This window comes from Lepidochelys kempii, chromosome 1 (assembly GCF_965140265.1).
Source record: "Lepidochelys kempii isolate rLepKem1 chromosome 1, rLepKem1.hap2, whole genome shotgun sequence".
Taxonomy (NCBI): domain Eukaryota; kingdom Metazoa; phylum Chordata; order Testudines; family Cheloniidae; genus Lepidochelys; species Lepidochelys kempii.
The window spans coordinates 298,176,591-298,195,940 of NC_133256.1; the positions used below are offsets into that span (position 1 = coordinate 298,176,591).

The 19,350-nt window shown below is 41.0% G+C and overlaps 1 protein-coding gene across 21 annotated transcripts in view; it reads right to left on the reverse strand.

Moving 5' to 3' along the window:
* The window catches only part of NRCAM (neuronal cell adhesion molecule), a 298,298-nt gene that overhangs the window by 160,042 nt on the left and 118,906 nt on the right, over window positions 1-19,350 (reverse strand). For all 21 annotated transcript variants that reach the window (XR_012156792.1, XR_012156791.1, XM_073328057.1 and 18 more), the window contains one exon: window positions 11,208-11,298. The gene's annotated coding sequence lies outside the window, so the exon portion shown is untranslated. The remainder of the gene's footprint in view (window positions 1-11,207; window positions 11,299-19,350) is intronic.

Below are 19,350 nucleotides of genomic sequence, written 5' to 3' on the forward strand. Positions count from 1 at the left end.
ACTATATCTAGATGTTTATGAGCCACCCAATCCCTATGGACACTAAGGTTTTACTATGCTACAAGGACCAGCCCCTGTGGTCACAGAGGATCCATTAGGATCACTGAAATAGGATGGTGGGGGAGGGGCAGCCCTGCCTTCGGCCTGGCAGCTCAAAGAGACATTTGGATTAATTTTATATAAGAATCTGTACCTCAGGGAGAAGAGATTCCATTGAATATATGCCTGGCCAAGACTGAGTAACAAAAAGCCTCTATTTGGATGCCTGCCTGTGTCTGGGCTGCTATGCTATGGTAAAATAATCCTACCTTTTATGGTGATTGTTTTTTTTAATATGGTACTTCACTGGAATTCTAGGATATAATTCACCTTAGTGGAGAAGTTTATCACCTAATTATTTTATTTTCCTCCCACATTTCAAGCATAACTAGAAAATATTTTACTCCAATCTCTCCCCTCTAGGCAAAATTAATCCTACGTCTAGTATACAATCTCCTGATTCTTTCAGATATTTATGACACAAAGAATTCATTCAAGCTTGCAGAAATTTCAGCAATAAAAATATCTGCCATTCATAAATTTTAGGAAATACAATAAACTAAAAAAAATGAGAGAGTGAAATGAAGAAGTAAAGAGCAATAATGCCTCTCTAGAAATGTTCCTGAATGGCAGCTCTTCTTTAAACAGGGATTAATATACCATATTCAATATCTTAAAAACCAAAATTGAGGGTTTTCTAAAACCATTGGCTCCCACAATAAATGTGCATTTCAAATTCTATATGAAGCGTGCCCTCCACCCTCCTGAATGTAAAGGGAGGGAGAGGAGTAGGGCGGTTTTTCCTCCTGTTCTAATCCTCACTCCCACGTGTTTTGTTCCATCTGTCCTGTGTTTACAACCTCCGCTGTTGTAGATAGTCTATATCTTACGCTTCGCCCTGTGTTTCACCTTTCCTCTGTCTGGTCACCCTTTCTTTCCTGCTACCCTTCTGATCTACATCTCTTTCCCCAGTCTCTCTTCAGTTCCTATTGCTTCCCCCTCAGGCAAGGTAGCAGTACTAAAATTATGCAATCAGGAGTTACCTATTGCACCTGACTGCATTCTTTTCACATACTAAGCCAGCAACGGCAAAATCCTGGCCCCACTGAAGTTAACAGCAAAAATCATTCATTTCAGTGGGAGTCAGAGGAGTAGAAAAAGCTTGAGGAGGAAAAGGTAGGAAGATGTTTGTTACAGGGAAAGAAAAAGAAGTAAAAATATAGAGGCTATCTGAGATTTAAGTAGTACTGTGTTTTTACTAATATTGATTTAAATATCTTTACACATCAAGTCAAGCAAGTTTGTCAGATGCTGTGGCTGTGATTCGGCATAAGCAGACAGTTAATCAGGTGCTCAACTTTAAATCTGTCTTTAAGTCCCACTGATGTAGGGTAAAAACATGTTTACAACTCCAAGGGCTTTTCCCGTCCTTTCTGCCCCTTCATAGGTTGGATGCTGCAGGAAGGGAGGAGCGTGGGGGGAGGAGCAGAGGCACTATCTTGTCTCCAGGGAAAACAGGGGGAGAGGTGGCAGTGGAGCAGCCTGGCTCTTTGCTCTCTCCCCCGCACCTGTGAGAACAGCTTTGGGTTGCTGCAGTGAGAGGGAGGGAGCTCCGCCTACAGCAGCTCTGATTGATTATTCTGTCCCAGGAGGTGTGCAAGTGGGGCATGCAGCCAATCTGAAGGCTCAAATTTGTTCCAGGCCTGGAGCGTTTGCATCACCAGGAAACTGGTGCTAGCTAGTTTTGACAGCAAAACTCCTGTCACTCACAAAAAAACACAAGAAATGACAACACTCCCGTTCCAAGCTCAGCAAGGATTAGAAGTCGTTCCCTTCTACTAAATATTTGTTGGTCCCTATAAGACAGAAGGTTGGCAAGTCCCAGTTCCTGCTCCCATGTCACACAACCATCACTATGCTTAGCACTATAAGTTCTTCAGAGCAGGGACTGGCTCTTTGTATTTGTACAACAGAATCCTGATCTTGGATGGGACCTCTAATGAGAGCTCCTGCCAGAGAAGCCAAAATCGCATTACTCACAATAATTTTGGGAGCGATGTCAATGCTGTAACTATGCACACCTAGTGGGGGAGTGCATAGGGGGTTCAAAAATCTGCAGACAGATCAAAAAACACTATTTAAACTTCAAAAAATAATTTCAAGATTTTTTGCACCACTTACACGATGTGGGGTTAACTCACGATTTTTGAATGTTTGGGTTGGCAGAACTGTGGCATAAAATTGCGTTAAGTCTAATTCACTGCCTATCACCTATGAAAACTGTATCAGCCATCCCACTGAGGGTAAAATATATTCCTTTTATTCCTCCTTCAGCATCTACCATCTTGAAGAAATGTGTTACAACAGAGCTACCAAGCAAGCAGCTGAAGGACGCGGTCCAGTGAATTTAATTTATTTTCACAGTCTCTGAATCCTGTGCTTTCATGCTTCCATGCACTTAAGGTAAAAAAAAGCCAATCAATCCAAAATCCTTCACACACACTCAAGTGGTCCCAAGAACTGAAGTCAGTTTCTGCTCATTAGAATCAGTCACACTTTGCTCATTAGAATGTCACTACCCAAGATTCTCAAATAAATCAGAACCTGCAAGTACTTTTATTGAAAAAAATATTTTAATTTCAGATACATCTTTCCCTGTAATATATTTTATTATTTAATAAATGAAACTTTTATGAAGTCTATACCTTCAAGTCAGCAGCACTGCTATGGGTACCCGTGTAGCCCCACAGTATGCCAACATTTTTATGGCTGACTTAGAACAACGCTACCTCAGCTTTTGACCCCTAACGCCCCTGTCATAGATATAAAGGGAAGGCTAACCACTTTTAAATCCCTCCTGGCCAGAGGAAAAACCCTTTCACCTGTAAAGGGTTAAGAAGCTAAGATAACCTCGCTGGCACCTGACCAAAATGACCAATGAGGAGACAAGATACTTTCAAAGCTGGAGTGGAGGAGAAACAAAGGGTTTTTGTCTGTGTGATGCTTTTGCCGGGACCAGAGCAGGAATGCAGGTCAGAACTCCTGTAAAGAGTTAGTAAGCAATCTAGTTAGATATGCGTTAGATTCTGTTTTGTTTAAATGGCTGATCAAATAAGTTGTGCTGAATGGAATGTATATTCCTGTTTTTGTGTCTTTTTATAACTTAAGGTTTTGCCTAGAGGGATTCTCTATGTTTTGAATCTGATTACCCTGTGAGGTATTTACCATCCTGATTTCACAGAGGTGATTCTTTTACGTTTTCTTTAATTAAAATTCTTCTTTTAAGAACCTGATTGCATTTCATTGTTCTTAAGATCCAAGGGTTTGGGTCTGTGTTTACCTATGCAAATTGGTGAGGGTTTTTATCAAGCCTCCCCAGGAAAGGGGGTGTAGTGCTTGGGGGGATTTTTTTTGGGGGGGAGACATTTCCAAGTGGGCACTTCCCCTGTTCTTTGTGTAACACTTTGGTGGTGGCAGCTTTTAACCTAAGCTGGTAAAAATAAGCTTAGGTGGTCTTTCATGCAGGTCCCCACATCTGTAGCCTAGAATTCAGAGTGGGGAAGGAACTTTGACAGCCCCTACTCTACTTGAGCTACATTGATGACTTCTTCATCATCTGGACTCACGGAAAAGAAGCCCTTGAGGAATTCCACCATGATTTCAACAATTTCCATCCCACCATCAACCTCAGCCTGGACCAGTCCACACAAGAGATCCACTTCCTGGACACTACAGTGCTAATAAGCGATGGTCACATAAACACCACCCTATACTGGAAACCTACTGACCACTATACTTACCTACATGCCTCCAGCTTTCATCCAGACTACACCACATGATCCTTTGTCTACAGCCAAGTTCTAAGATACAACCGCATTTGCTCCAACCCCTCAGACAGAGACAAACACCTACAAGATCTCTATCAAGCGTTCTTACACTACAATACCCACCTGCAGAAGTGAAGAAACAGACTGACAGAGCCAGAAGAGTACCCAGAAGTCACCTACTACAGGACAGGCCCAACAAAGAAAGCAACAGAAGGCCACTAGCCATCACCTTCAGCCCCCAACTAAAACCTACCCAGCGCATCATCAAGGATCTACAACCTATCCTGAAGGATGACCCATCACTCTCACAGATCTTGGGAGACAAGCCAGTTCTTGCTTACAGACAGCCCCCCAACTGGAAGCAAATACTCACCAGCAACCACACACCAGCACTAACCCAGGAACCTATCCTTGCAACAAAGCCTGTTGCCAACTCTGTCCACATATCTGTTCAAGGGACACCATCATAGGACCTAACCACATCAGCCATGCTATCAGAGGCTCGTTAATCTGCACATCTACCAATATGATATATGCCATCACGTGCCAGCAATGCCCCTCTGCCATGTACATTGGCCAAACCGGACAGTCTCTACACAAAAGAATAAATGGACACAAATCAGACGTCAAGAATTATAACATTCAAAATCCCAGTCAGAGAACACTTCAACCTCCCTGGACACTCAATTACAGACCTAAAAGTGGCAATTCTTCAACATAAAAACTTCAAAAACCGACTCCAACGAGAAACTGCAGAACTGGAATTAATTTTCAAACTGGACACCATTAAATTAGGCTTGAATAAAGACTGGGAGTGGATGAGTCATTAAACAAACTAAAAACTATTTCCCCATGCTAATTTTCCCCCTACTGTTACTCACACCTTCTTGTCAACTGTTTGAAATGGGCCATCCTGATTATCACTGAAGTTTTTTTTTCTCCTGTTGATAATAGCCCACCTTAATCGATTAGTCTCGTTAGAGTTGGTATGGCAACCTCCATTTTTTCATGTTCTCTGTGTGTGTGTGTGTGTATATATCTTCCTACTGTATTTTCCACTGCATGCATCTGATGAAGTGGGCTTTAGCCCACAAAAGCTTATGCTCAAATAAATTTGTTAGTCTCTAAGGTGCCAAAAGTACTCCTCATTCTATAAACTTTTGCTTTCACAAAGGATAGATTGGCAGCTCAGATTCTTTTTTTTTCTTTAAAAAAAATCATCATTCCTCAGTCAATTTCTCTCATTTTTCAAAATGCCGACAGTTCCTTAGTGAGATTTTTTGTGATTCACAAAGCATCGTTTCACCATCTTTTTTGCTGAAATTTAAGAACTACTGTACTTTTCACTGCTACAGAAGTGTTGAAAAATGCATACACAACTTTTAAAAGAGGATTTTTGTTGTCAAGTTTTTGAAAATTATCTAGAGGTTTTGTCATGAGCCAGGTTTGTTAGAACAGGAAACCATTTTCAATTTCTTTTTAAAGGAATACTATTGATTTGAAAATCACATTTCTATTTGTACCTACTATTGTACCTACAAGTAAGCCATTAAGATTTCTATTAACTAAATAGTTTAGAGAAATATTTTCCCTCTCTTATTTTAGTTTGTTTGCTTTGTGTTTAAACTCTGTGTTTAGTTAGTTTTACTGTTTTGCTGATGGTACATGAACTTTCTAGGCCCTGAAAGTAGGTGTTTACCAGTAATAGTAGCAGCATAGCTGAAAATGAAAATGGGCAACAGCAGCAAACATCATTATGCAAAAAGAGAAAGGGGGCTGGAAAAAGGTCTGACTATATGCTCATTTTAGACCCACTCAAAAGACCCTTCTAAATATAAATAAGGGAGTATAAAAACCTATTTAACAATTTTTAAAGGATTATTTTAAATGCTTATTATTTTAAATGGCTCCTATTTAAAAGGTGCTCTTCCAGACAAATGCATTTTTACAATTAACCAATTGAAAAAAAACAAACCTGTGTCCCTTTAAATAAATGCTGAATGGAGAAACGTTTCCTTCACAGAGGCAGACGGACACTGCCAGCAGGATTCAGTGTGACAGAAAAAGTGGGCGTATGTCTGGGTGAGACACTCTTTGAAGATGCAGATTAGGACAGACCAGCTAGAGGAAAGGGCCACAAGGCAGGCTGCCATGGCTGACTGATGAGGGAAAAGGGCTAAACTCTGATCCCCCTACCTTCTCCATTGCCTGTGATTGGATCCCACTGCATACAGTCAAGCTGTTTAAAGCTTATAGGGTGGTTTTGTCTTGCAGCTCCACTGAAATCAATTCCCACCTCTCCCATGTACATAGTGATGCCCAAGGTTCTATTTCTTGATGTCTAGCCATTACTAGTGCCATGTGTTTCTGTACCTAATAGGCAGCTTCAGTGCTGCATCTATTGTAGCTTTGTTTACACTGATCAAACCATCTCATTGTGTAGTCATGTCATCATATACCTATGTCATAGAATCACAGAACTGGAAGGGACCTCAAGAAGTCATCTAGTCCAGTCCCCTGCACTCAAGGCAGGACTAAGTATTATCTAGACCATCCCTGACAGGTATTTGTGCATCCTACTCTTAAAAATCCCCAATGATAGAGATTCCACAGCCTCCTTAGGCAATTTATTTCAGTGCTTAACCACTCGGACAGCTAGGAAGTTTTTCCTAATGTCTAACCTAAACTGCCCTGGCTGCAATTTAAGTCCATTGCTTCTTGTCCTATCCTCAGAGGTTAAGAAGAACAATTTCTCTCCCTCCTCCTTGTAACAACCTTTTATGTACTTGAAAACTGTTATCATGTCCCCTCTCAGTCTTCTCTTCTCCAGACTAAACAAACCCAATTTTTTCAATCTTCCCTCATAGGCCATGTTTTCTAGACCTTTAATCATTATGTTTGCTTTTTTTGCAACAGCATTACACTGTTGACTCATATTTAGCTTGTGATCCACTATGACCCCCAATCTCTTTCTGTAGTACTCCTACCTGGGCAGTCATTTCCCATTTTGTATGTGTTCAACTGATTGTTCCTTCCTAAGTGGAGAACTTTGCATTTGTCCTTATTAAATTTCATCCTATTTACTTCAGACCATTTCTCCAGTTTGTCCAGATCGTTTTGAATTTTAATCCTATCCTCCAAACCACTTACAAATCCTCCCAGCTTTGTATCGTCTGCAAACTTTACATAAGTGTACTCATTATCTAAATAATTAATGAAGCCATTATCTAAATCATTAATGAAGATATTGAACAGAACCGGACCCAGAACCGATCCCTGCAGGACCCCACTCGTTATGCCCTTCCAGCGTGACTGTGAAACACTGATAACTACTCTCTGGGAACGATTTTCCAACCAGTTATGCACCCACCTTATAGTAGCTCCATCTAGGTTGTAATTCCCTAGTTCAGGGATCAGCAACCTTTGGCACGCAGCCTATCCGGGAAATCCGCTGGCGGGCCAGGATGGTTTGTTTACCTGCAGCGTCCGCAGGTTCGGCCGATCGCAGTTCCCACTGGCCGCAGTTCACCATTCCAGGCCAATGGGGGCTGCGGGAAGTGGCAGCCAGCACATCCCTCGGCCCATGCCGCTTTCCACAGCCCACATTGGCTTGGAATGGCAAACCAGGGCCAGTGGGAGCTGCAATCGGCCGAACCTGTGGATGCTGCAGGTAAACAAACCGCCCCGGCCCGCCGGCGGATTTCTCTGATGGGCTGCGTGCCAAAGGTTGCCGATCCCTGCCCTAGTTTGTTCATGAGAAGGTCATGCAAGACAGTATCCAAAGCCTTACTAAAGTCAAGATATACCACATCTATCGCTTCCCCCCTATCCACAAGGCTTGTTACCCTGTCAAAGAAAGCTATCAGGTTGGTTTGACATGATGTGTTTTTGACAAATCCATGCTGACTGTTACTTATCACCTCATTATCTTCTAGGTGTTTGTAAATTGATTGTTTAATTATTTTCTCTTAATATCTTTCCAGGTACAGAAGTTAAGCTGACTGGTCTGTAATTCCCCAGGTTATCTTTATTTCCCTTTTTATAGACGGGAACTATATTTGCCCTTTTCCAGTCTTCTGGAATGTCTCCCATCTTCCATGACTTTTCAAAGATAATTGCTAATGAGTCCGATATCTCCTCAGTCAGCTCTTTGAGTATTCTAGGATGCATTTCATCAGGCCCTGGTGATTTGAAGACATCTAACTTGTCTAAGTAATTTTTGACCTGTTCTTCCCCTATTTTAGACTCTGTTCCTACCTCATTTTCACTGGCATTCACTATGTTAGACGTCCAATCACTACCAATCTTCTTGGTGAAAACCGAAACAAAGAAGTCATTAAGCATCTCTGCCATTTCCACATTTTCTGTTATTGTTTTTCCGCCCTCATTGAGTAACGGGCCTACTCTGTCCTTGGTCTTCCTCTTGCTTCTAATGTATTTGTAGAATGCTTTCTTGTTTCCTTTTATGTCCCTAGCTACTTTGATCATGTTTTGTGCCTTGGCTTTTCTAATTTTGTCCCTACATACTTCTGTTATTTGTTTATATTCATCCTTTGTAATTTGACCGAGTTTCCACTTTTTGCAGGACTCTTTTTTGAGTTTTAGATCATTGAAGATCTCCTGGTTAAGCCAGGGTGGTCTCTTGCCCTACTTCCTATCTTTCCTGCGCAGTGGGATAGTTTGCTTTTGTACCCTTAATAATGTCTCTTTGAAAAACTGACAATCGTCTTCAATTGTTTTTCCCCTTAGACTTGCTTCTCATGAGATTTTACCTACCAGCTCCCTGAGTTTGCTAAAGTCTGCCTTCTTGAAATCCATTCTTTATTATGCTGTTCTCCCTCCTACCATTCCTCAGAATCATGAACTCTACAATTTCATGATCACTTTCACCCAAGGTGCCTTCCACTTTCAAATTCTCAACCAGTTCCTCCCTATTTGTCAAAATCAAATCTAGAACAGCCTACCCCCAGTAGCTTTTTTCACCTTCTGAAATAATAAATAGTCTCCAACACATTCCAAGAACTTGTCGGATAATCTGTGCCCTGCTATGTTATTTTCCCAACATCTGTCTGGGTAGTTGAAGTCCCCCATCACCACCAAGTCCTGTGATTTGGATGATTTTGTTAGTTGTTTAAAAAAAGCCTCATCCACCTCTTCTTCCTGGTTTGGTGGTCTGTAGTAGACCCTACCATGACATCACCCTTGTTTTTTACCCCTTTTATCCTTGCCCAGAGACTTTCAACAAGTCTGTGGGCAGGTCTTCACTACCCACCGGATCGGGAACTCCAGCTCAAGAGAGGCAGAAGCGGAGTCGACAGGGGAGCAGCAGTGGTCGACTCGCCGCCATCCTCATCGCCAGGTAAGTCGACCTAAGGTACGCCGACTTCAGCTATGCTATCTGCGTAGCTGAAGTTGCGTACCTTAGGTTGACCCCCCCACACCTAGTGTAGACCAGGGCTGTCTCTTATTTCTATGTCAACCTCAGTCCAAGTGTATACATTTTTAATATATAAGACAACACCTCCTTCCTTTTTGCCCTGCTGTCCTTCCTAAGTAAGCTGTATCCTTCTATACCAATATTCCAGTCATGCGTATTATCCCACCAAGTCTCCGTGATGCCAACTATGTCATGTGTATTTACTAGCATTTTGAGTTCTTCCTGCTTATTCCCCATACTTCTTGCATTAGTATATAGACATCTAAGATACTGATTTGATTCCCACCCCCACCAGTTCTGTCTTGTTTCTCCCTTATTTCTGCTATAACAGCCCATGCTCCCCCCAGATTCTGCCCTTCTCCCAGGTCTTCATGCTACTATGCATTTTACAGTCACAAGTCCGAGTGTAAGGTACTGGTCCCTGCCAAAAGAAGATAATGCATCATCCCTCTCTATCTAAGTTGTTTCTAAGGAGCATCAAAATTTAAGAGCTCAAACTATAGAAGCAACTAGCAAGGCACAGGGAGAGTAAGAGTCACAGAGGAAGGCCAGACCACCTCACTGCTGGGGAGCAGGCACCTGTCCATGAGCCAATTCAACATTCAAATGGCTGTCAGCTTAGGTATGGCTGGCTGTCACTCAGCCATATGGCCCCAGGGAATCTGCTGCATGGCAACATTGCCCAGCAAGAGAACAGGGTCTCAACTGGGCAGCAAGGGCACTGTGACAGGAACTCAAGACCCTAGTGAATCAAACCAGCCTTCAGCAAAGCCAGACGACCTGAAGGCTTCCTAGAGAAAATTTGGTTACCACCCAAATGAGCTTTTGAGCATCTTTAATAGTGTTTTTTTTCAGACAGCAATCTAGCTTCAAAAAATGATGGTAACAGTTGACTTTTATGGAACTGCATTTAGCTCATGAATGACTTGGTACCATTTTGGACAAGATTCTTGAACTGTACAAAATAAAACCTTTAGAGAGAAAAGATGCAGTGAATGCTGACTCTTAGGAACAGCAGCACCATTTGGTTCACGTCAATGTTTTTTGTTACCTATCACTTTCTTTACATTGTTTTAAGTCTACTGTACAGTTCATCAAGTTGGGAAATAATCTGAAACACACAAATCAAAGTGAAATGTCTGTACGGCCACCCATGCCTATGAACTGCACAACAGAGATAGCATCTGTTCTGATGGACACTACTGTATTCAAGATCCCAAAATAAGAGTTTTCTTTCACAAAAGTCATATATTAAAACACAGATGTCTATTCAGCAGCCACTGCTGAATTCTAGCAATGCTATCTCTTCTTAGTGGTGAAAGGCCTGTGCAGAGCAAATACAAAAAGAACAGAAAGCAGAATCAAAGTAACTTCAAAACTTCCAAAACAGGCTTTTTACTCTTGTGACCAAAACTGTGGGACTGAAGAACCCGTGAGTGGATGGCTCCGTAACAAAAACTGTAAGGGAGTGTGGAAGAGGGGGGAAAAAATTGTATTTACTCGCATAATAAGAATCTTCAAACTTCAATATCTTCAGAGGAGCATTTGTTTCCTGGTATGACTTGTTCTGAAGTTTGTTCCCTGTTTTGCCCAGCTACGAACATCATCATTTATTAAGTGTAATTTCTTAAACATGAGATGCCATGGGACACTGTTTGTCCGCTTTTCTTTTTTAATACATTTGATCTGAGCTCTTTATCAACTAGAAAAACTTACATTTTTTAGTTTCTACTTATCACAAACTGTTTATGCCAAGCTTGAAAATGCAACTTAATACAGAATGTGATATATCATTTTATGAACACAACACAATCATGGTATTTTATGCCATGAGATCTGATTTCACCTAGTGTTAATTGGTAAAAGAAGATAAATGTTTAGGAAGAAAATAAAAACTGTCCTACCTTTGTACAAATACTTTCAGAGCACAATGATCTGTGTCTCTGTTTTTCTTTCCTTCTTATCTCTTGGGACTTCTTTATGTTACTGCTTGGTCTGGAAAAAAAATTGAAGAACGAGACATTTAAATAGGTATATATCCCTTCTCACTGAATCATGTTAAATAGTAACCTGCTACAAAATAGAAATTAGAATTGTAGTACAGAAGTAGACAGACCTGTCAGAGATACATCTTGACATACCTGCCACAATAAGTTCAATGTAGGTGGATTGAAATTATATTCAAAACTGTGTTTTAGTAAGGACTGAATTAATAATATTTCTGTTGATTTTCTCTTCCCCTTCATACAGGAGCACTGATTCCCAATGGTCACTTGCAACTACTCGGGGCAGAAGTGCACCCTCTACGTCTCAGGTGAGGGGTTAGCCCGCAAGAGGTAGAGATTGCTTCATCAGCAATATAAAGCAGCTACTTGTTAGAGCTTCAATTGCCTCCCTACAGCCCTGTGATTTCTTGTATTACTGGCTCATTATGAATGGGAGAAAGATTTGAGATGAGAGAAGGGAATGTGGGTTGGGAGAGGGCCTTGAAAGGAAAACTGTGGTCAACACCTGAAGTGGAGGGAAGAGGAGAGTTGCATGGTGGAATGAGGATGAGGCTGGTTGAAGGTATGGCGGCACTTTATCTATGATGAGCAATGTAATGTGTTTAGAAAAACAGTGGCTCTGCAGAAAGGGTTCAGGAATCAGGTTCTGCTATAAAGAGATAATAAATAATAAAGAAAATAAAGAAAAATCAGGCAAAATTTAAGGTCTTGGCAGGAAAATGACTGATCTAAAAGCATTGAAGAGGTGCTTTTATATATATTTTATATATACACAATATGTGTATTGACACATGTATATGTGTCCATATACATATTCTGAGACCAATAAGACATTTATACATGTTACCTGAATAACCATGCGATCTTATCATCACCTGCATATACGCCTTCTATTCCCCCCACACACAAACATCAAACCTATACCCAGGTGTTTGTTCCTTTCTCTTGCGTCACGACTATAGTTAGGTTGTAAGTGTTTCAGGACAGGGACTGTGTCTGTTTTACTACCTTGTAAAGCAAACAGCAAACTTTAGGAACTATATAAATAACAACAACGTCTCAACTCTGTACCTTAACACCAAAATAACTTTATTCCTTTTTGTTTTGTTCTTTTTTTTACATTCTGGCATTTTGGGGTAGCAGACAGCATTTTGAGGTAAAGAAATAAAAAAAATTCTTCTTTACTTTCAAAATATCTGTAATAAAGAAAGACTAACATCTGCACTGAAAGCTCTGATACACACAAGGCTATAATTAAATAATTTAAAAGTCAGGAATTCAACTATTTATACATAATTTCCTAGAAATCCCAGATACTGGAGGGGAGAGGGAAGTACAGCTGTCCTTTAGTAATACAGTGCATTAGTAAAATGCTTCAATAAATGGAGTTTTGGAGAGGGAAAAATGTCTGCATAGAATTGCAAAGCATTTTCCTGCTTAAAACCTTTTCTTTACCTAGTGAAGCATGTAAAATATAGACAAAACTTTCTAAAAAGTTTAATCTCACTAATGATACTGTCTCAAAGACTTCAATGAGTAGATCAAAAACCTCATAATTACAGCTGTTCTGTGAGAGTTACTTTTTGGCTCAACAGTGAAAACTTGAAGTAATGCTATGTGGATTGTGATTAGGCATGAGGGCACAGGGGGGAGAATTGGGTTTTTTTCAAATCACATTCAATTATTCCAAATGTTTCAACTAGAATTATTCACCCATTTCTCCCCATAATTTAAGCCCATTTCCTCCTCCCTCCAATGACAATCCAAATTGAAAAACAAACTTTTTTAAAGTTAAAGAGATGCTTATACTATGTCTAAGGGCTAGAACAACTTTCTAAAAGTTACACCGGCAAAAATGGGTCACACACACACACACACACACAATTCCGTAATGAGATCCAACTCCTTTGTGCCACTTCGGAAGTGCAGATGGGCTGGACAGTAGATGCAACTGGCCAGCAGGGAACTCGCTTGTTAGAAGGAAAGTTCTTGCTGATAAAAGTGTATTGCTTCTCAACCCCTCCCAACATAGGAGGCAGGAGGGGGCATGTCACCGGTAAGCAGGATGTGGAGCAGCTGTGTTAGAGCTCTGTGCTTCCACGCCTGTGCTCTACAGGTGTTTACAGTGACCCTTCATCAGTGGAATATAGAGCTGTTACCTCTTGTCAGGACCCCAGCTGGCCCAAAGAATGAGGAGGCTGTAATCAGCACCCTGATGGTCTCCCCAGCCTGTCCTGTTGAGCGCTCAGTCACAGGAGTAAAGCAAGCCCAGTTCAGTATTTTTTTAATTCAGTTACTTCTTTCTGATCCTTTTTCCACAGTCTCTGTATTATTTTTTCACTCCACCTGCTTGTCAAAATTTTAAACCTATAATTTACTGCAGAACTTCGATTTTATGAACAGCAATCTTATGAATAACAAGTTTCATGAATTTTTCCCAATTTGGGGGGGAGAGGGAAATCACATAAGGAAAGTGATGTCGATGAAGAACGAGATAACATCACTTCACATTCCGATGAGCTCAGTGCATTGGAAATCACTGCGCAGTGGGTCTGAAAGTCAAGAAGTAAGTGAACAATGCACCATGCTGCAATGTATGCACTATACCAACTGTAATTCTGAGATGTTTAATTTTATGAATGTCTCTGTTTTATGCACTCCTCAATCCCCAACAAGTTCATAAAGTGGAGGTGCTACTGTGACCAGATTTGTTTTCTTTCTGCTGTTTTTCTAGTGTCTCTTCACTAGAAATCAAATCAAATACAAGCTGAGTTGACCTTTCAAATCTATTATGTTTGAAACGGTGAGAAATGAGCTTACCTGCCTCTCACTGTGAGTGCAGTGAGTTCTGAAATGTGACTTTACAGATTGCAAACACAACTGGGCTTGCAACTATGAGCAGTCCCACTTGCCAGGCCTATTCACGGCAATGTCTGCAAGATCAGGCCATGTGTCACAGTACAATACAATATCATTAATATAATTAAATGATACAATTAATATAATTAAAATTACAATATCAATTTTTATTTCCTTTCTAGAGAGGTTATTACAGATGTATAACTTACTGCATCTCATTGCATTTCTGATTACAAATGAGAAGACTAAAACAGAAGAGACTTATAAAAAGTTAAAACTATGCACAACTCCTTTCAGTGACTTAGTTCATTTGTTTTAGTTTCATTCAATTTGATACCATTGGTCACACATGATAATTCATCTGCATTTCTTTCACCTCCTGTTTAAGTCCATTTTGCTGTTACACTGTTCTGTGACCTGACAACCTTGATTTATTTCTCAGCACTAGCCTAGAGGTGTTTTACTTTGCTCACAACTATGTAACCATTTGACATGTTCTTTAAACTGAATTTGTGGTCCCTTCATAATCAAAAACCAGAGAGAGAAAGCAAGTCTAGAAACTCTGGAAGACTGATATGTGTCTTTAGTTTCACGGTTACAGAGAGCCTTCCATTTCGATGCCATGTTCAAAAAACCCAAATGTTCATATATTTCAGCTGGACCACTTACAACAGAGAGGATCTAATTTTCCAAAGTCAACTTCCAGACTTGCACTCAAATGTTACATGCACATAGCTCCCAATCTAGCAATGCACTGAAGCATGTGAAGTCAATGGGACTGTTTCTGTGCTTGGAGTTATACAGATGCTTAAGTGCTTTTCTGAATCTGGACCATATAGACACTGATGTAAATGAATGTTCATTTTCTGCGTGCCAAACATGTGCAGCTTCACTGACCAGTTTTGAAGCTTTTTTTCTTAATCTTGCCCAAACGATTTCTGTTTTCCCACACGATGACCTTTTAAACTAAATATGGTCTACAGCCTTGTATGCATTGTAATCCATTTTAATTCATTTCAGTTTTTCCCATTTAATTGTGAGAAAAGAAACAGGAATGAGACAAGAGCATACTCAAACTACTGAATTTCTGAACTGATGTGGGTAAAGGTCAAAGTGTCAACCCTTTGGTTAGGTCAGTATTAACTTCCATCTACTTTGAAGATCAACTGTTTGCAATAAGGCTTCTAGAACCCTTCTAATGAACTCACTTATAATTCATAACAAGAATTAGCCCTTTACTGTGTAGTTATTTATTTTTTCCTTAATAGTCTCTTATAAGAGAGCTAATCAAAAGCTTGAAGATCCAAGTAAATTATGCAATGGGATCATCTTTGAAACATCTACAGACCAATACTTGATTAAACCTACATTAAAAAGAATAAGAGTTGTCAGTATTAAGGATGTCAGTGACATGGGGAGACATCCTCACCCCACTGAAGTCAATGGTGAAACTGCCAGTGATTTCAGAGGGGCCAGGATTACACCCTAGAGGTTTAAACATGTAAATTAAAACCTGATTCTTGGTTTTGAAATTCTATGGAGCAATTGAAGCGTAGATGAATAATTGAGTAAGGGTGGGTGATGGCATTTATTAAAAAGCTCAGAAGAAGACTTTCAAACATGTAATATACAACTAGATTGTTTTGTAAGAAAGAATATGATTACAGAAATGCTGCCTTATAATATATTACAGCAAGGGCTTAAATTCAGCTGGAGCTGTCTGGAGCACCCCATCAGTTTCTTCTTACCAACCCTCGGAGAGAGGGGACAGTGGGCAGGTCTTGGAAAAGACATGTGCAACACATCTCAAAGAACAATAGTTACAGAGAGGTTAGTAACCGTTCTTTCTTCTTTGAGTGCTTGCACATGTCCTTTCCAATGCAGATGATTCACAAGAGGTTAGATAATGGCATACTGTGCTAAGAATGTGTGCTAAGAATGTCTCCTCACCCCCACCTCGTTCCTCAGACATTCCTGTTAAACCCTGGATTTGTGCTGGAAATGGCCCACCTTGATTATCATACACATTGTAAGGAGAGTGATCACTTTAGATAAGCTATTACCAGCAGAAGAGTGGGGTGGGGGGAGAGAAAACACCCATTAAACCCATTTATAGTGATAAACACCCATTTTTTCATGGTTTGTGTGTATAAAAACATCATTTGTATTTTCCACTATGTATGTATGCATCCGATGAAGTGAGCTTTAGCTCACGAAAGCTTCTGTTTGAATAAATTGGTTAGTCTCTAAGGTGCCACAAGTACTCCTTTTCTTTTTGCGAATACAGACCAACACGGCTGTTACTCTGAAACCTATGATTCACCAGTCAGCACCATGAAGCAGAAAGAAGGACCGGGAGAGGGATCGGTCTGCACCACCCCTTACACCTTCAGTATGGAACATGAAGAGAACAACTATGTGGGTGCGGACTAATGGACACTACTTGCTAGAAATCTCCAGTCTCAGCTCCATGGAGCATATGCATACCCACAGTGGAATTACACATAGGGACCAGCAGTAGTAGAAAAACTGCCACATCCGATCAGACTGTCTAGTTCAGTATCATGTCTCTGTGAGTGTCCGACACCAGATGGTTCTGAAGAAGGCAAAAGAAAAGTACCTGGCAAGTATGTGGGCAATTCAATGTACAAAGGCGGTAATTCTACAAACACATATGCAAGTGCATATAGTTACTAATGCACATAGTCCTAATGACTTCAGTAAGACTATTCAAATACCTAAGGGTTTACAGGATTGGGCCCTACATCTGCCACTATTGGTGAAATTATTGCGTTACACCTTTAAAAAAAAAAAAGCATGGTTTGTGTGTTAATTCATCTTCTGACTCGGGATTCAGTGTGGGAACTCCTCCCTCTGGGATAACTCCATTCTCCTCACTCTACTCACTTACATGGGGTGATGAAAGTACAGCAGAACCTCCCAGAGGAGAGCCAGTCCTCAGCAGTAACAGAAACTTTTCAAGCAACAGCTGGAGTTGAAAGCAGTAACAGCAGCAGTGGAGAGGCTCAGATCTGTGGCTTCTTACCATCTCCCAGAAGGCTGCTTTTTGCAGTTTGCACTCTGGATATGATTTTTGATCTGTTGCTTGCTGCAACATCCTCCTACTTTTCCTCATCTCAGTTCCTCCCATGCTGGTTTCACACTTCCTGCCCTCTACTCTCCTCCCCTTCTTCCTCTCACACCTCTTTCCTCTCTCCACTCCCCATCCAATCTGTGTCCCTGTGTTCTTTCCCTTCTTACACTCACTCAATCCTACTTACCTGTAACTATCCCACATTCCATTACTTTTAAATGGGAGTCACAATTGGCAACATTTTCAAAAGTGCCTAAGGGAAAGATTTTTACAGGTATTCAGACACCTGAACATTTACAGGTGCCCAGGGGGATTTTCAAAAGCATCTAAGCGCCTAACACCCATTGATTTCAATGGGAGAGAGATGAGAGGGAGGGATAGATAGAAGTATTAAATCCTCTACCCTCCCTCTCATTTTAGATTGTGAGATCTTTGGGGCAAGAACTGCCTGTGCCTTTCTTTTTGTTTAAAACAATATTGATTCTAACTGGGATCTTTGAGTGTTTTCACAATATAAACAGTAAATAAAACCAATAATGAATAATAAGATATCAGGATTTCATTTGTTCCAAGATGCTAACATTTTTTACGGAACTGATATCCTCAGAAGTTTATCCAAAATACTATTGTGCTTTTGGAGTGATATGCTAAGCTTCTCAAGTAATTATCACCAAATCAGGTACATGGGCAGATCTACTTATTTCAGCATTAGCCTAATGATTCCACATCTGAAGTGGAAAGTTATTCCACCTCAAGGGTGAGTAACTTCTTTGCCTCTATTGAACTTTCTTTTTCACCCATGCCAGGACAATGGAAGACCCTCCAGAAGAGGATTGTTGGATCAAACATTCTCTTTTTAGTCCAAATTCAGAACAGGTTGAGGTGATAGTTGATTCTTCAGTAGCTTTGTCCGCTACAGTTTGTTTTTATCTCAGCGTAGAACAGCATCCCTTCATTTTGTATGGCATCTTCTTGGTGTGTTATGTGTAAATTGGTTAATTCATGATGACATAAGGCAGATAAATAAATACTATAACAAACCAGCACATGCTCTAGCCTGGTACAACCATTCTCTGATCATTTCATTAATAATAAAGAAAAATATACAATATCAAAAAGTATAATTTAATTATATAATTATATAATTTAATTTCCTGAGGCCTACAGCTAACGTTGGTTCTGTTAAAATATTTAATTTTTAAAATTGTTGTTATTGTGGTACTCAGGGCCGGATTAACTCTCCTGTGGGCCCAGGGCTATTAGATTTTGTGGGGGCCCTATGTGCAAGACTTTTTCCTGGGAGGGAGTTGGGTGCAGGAGCAGGCTGGGGCAGGGGATTGGGTTGTAGGAGGGGGCACGAGGTGTAGGCTCCAGCCGGGAGGTGCTTACCACAGGTGGCTCCCAGCCGGAGGTGCAGCAGGCCTCAGGCAGGCTGCCTGCCTGCCTGCCATAACCCCACACTGCTCCCAGAAGCAGCTGGCTGCTAATACATCTCTGCGGCCCCTAGGAGGAGGGAGACAACATGTCTCCGTGTGCTGCCAATGCCCACAAGCGCCACCCCTGTAGCTCCCACTGGCTGGTTTCCAGCCAATGGGAGCTGTAAAGATCGTGCTGGGGGTGGGGGCAGCATGCAGAGCCGCCTCCCGCCAACCCCTCCAGGGACCACAGAGACATGCTAACAGCCAGCCACTTCCGCGAGTGGTTTGGAGCCACGGTATGCAAGCAGCCTGCCTGAGCGCCCCACTGCATCGCAGGACTTTTAGCGGCCCGGAGCTGGAAATCGCTGCCTGTGATTTATTTTTGTGGGGCCCCTCTTGAGCTGGGGCACTTGGCCGCAGCCCCTAAAGCCCCTGCCTTAATCCGGCCCTGGTGGTACTTAGAAATGGATGAAAATGACAGGGAGTAACACTGTAAGGGACCATTTAAGGTAAAGTGGTTCGTTAACACCTCTAGGACAAATAGAAGGGGTTAGTGGGTTACAAATTGTTGTAATAAACCATAAAACCAGTGTCTCTTTCAGTCCATGATTTTTAATATTCAGCAGAGTAATGAATTTAAGCTCCCAGGCTCATCTTTTGAAAGCATTGT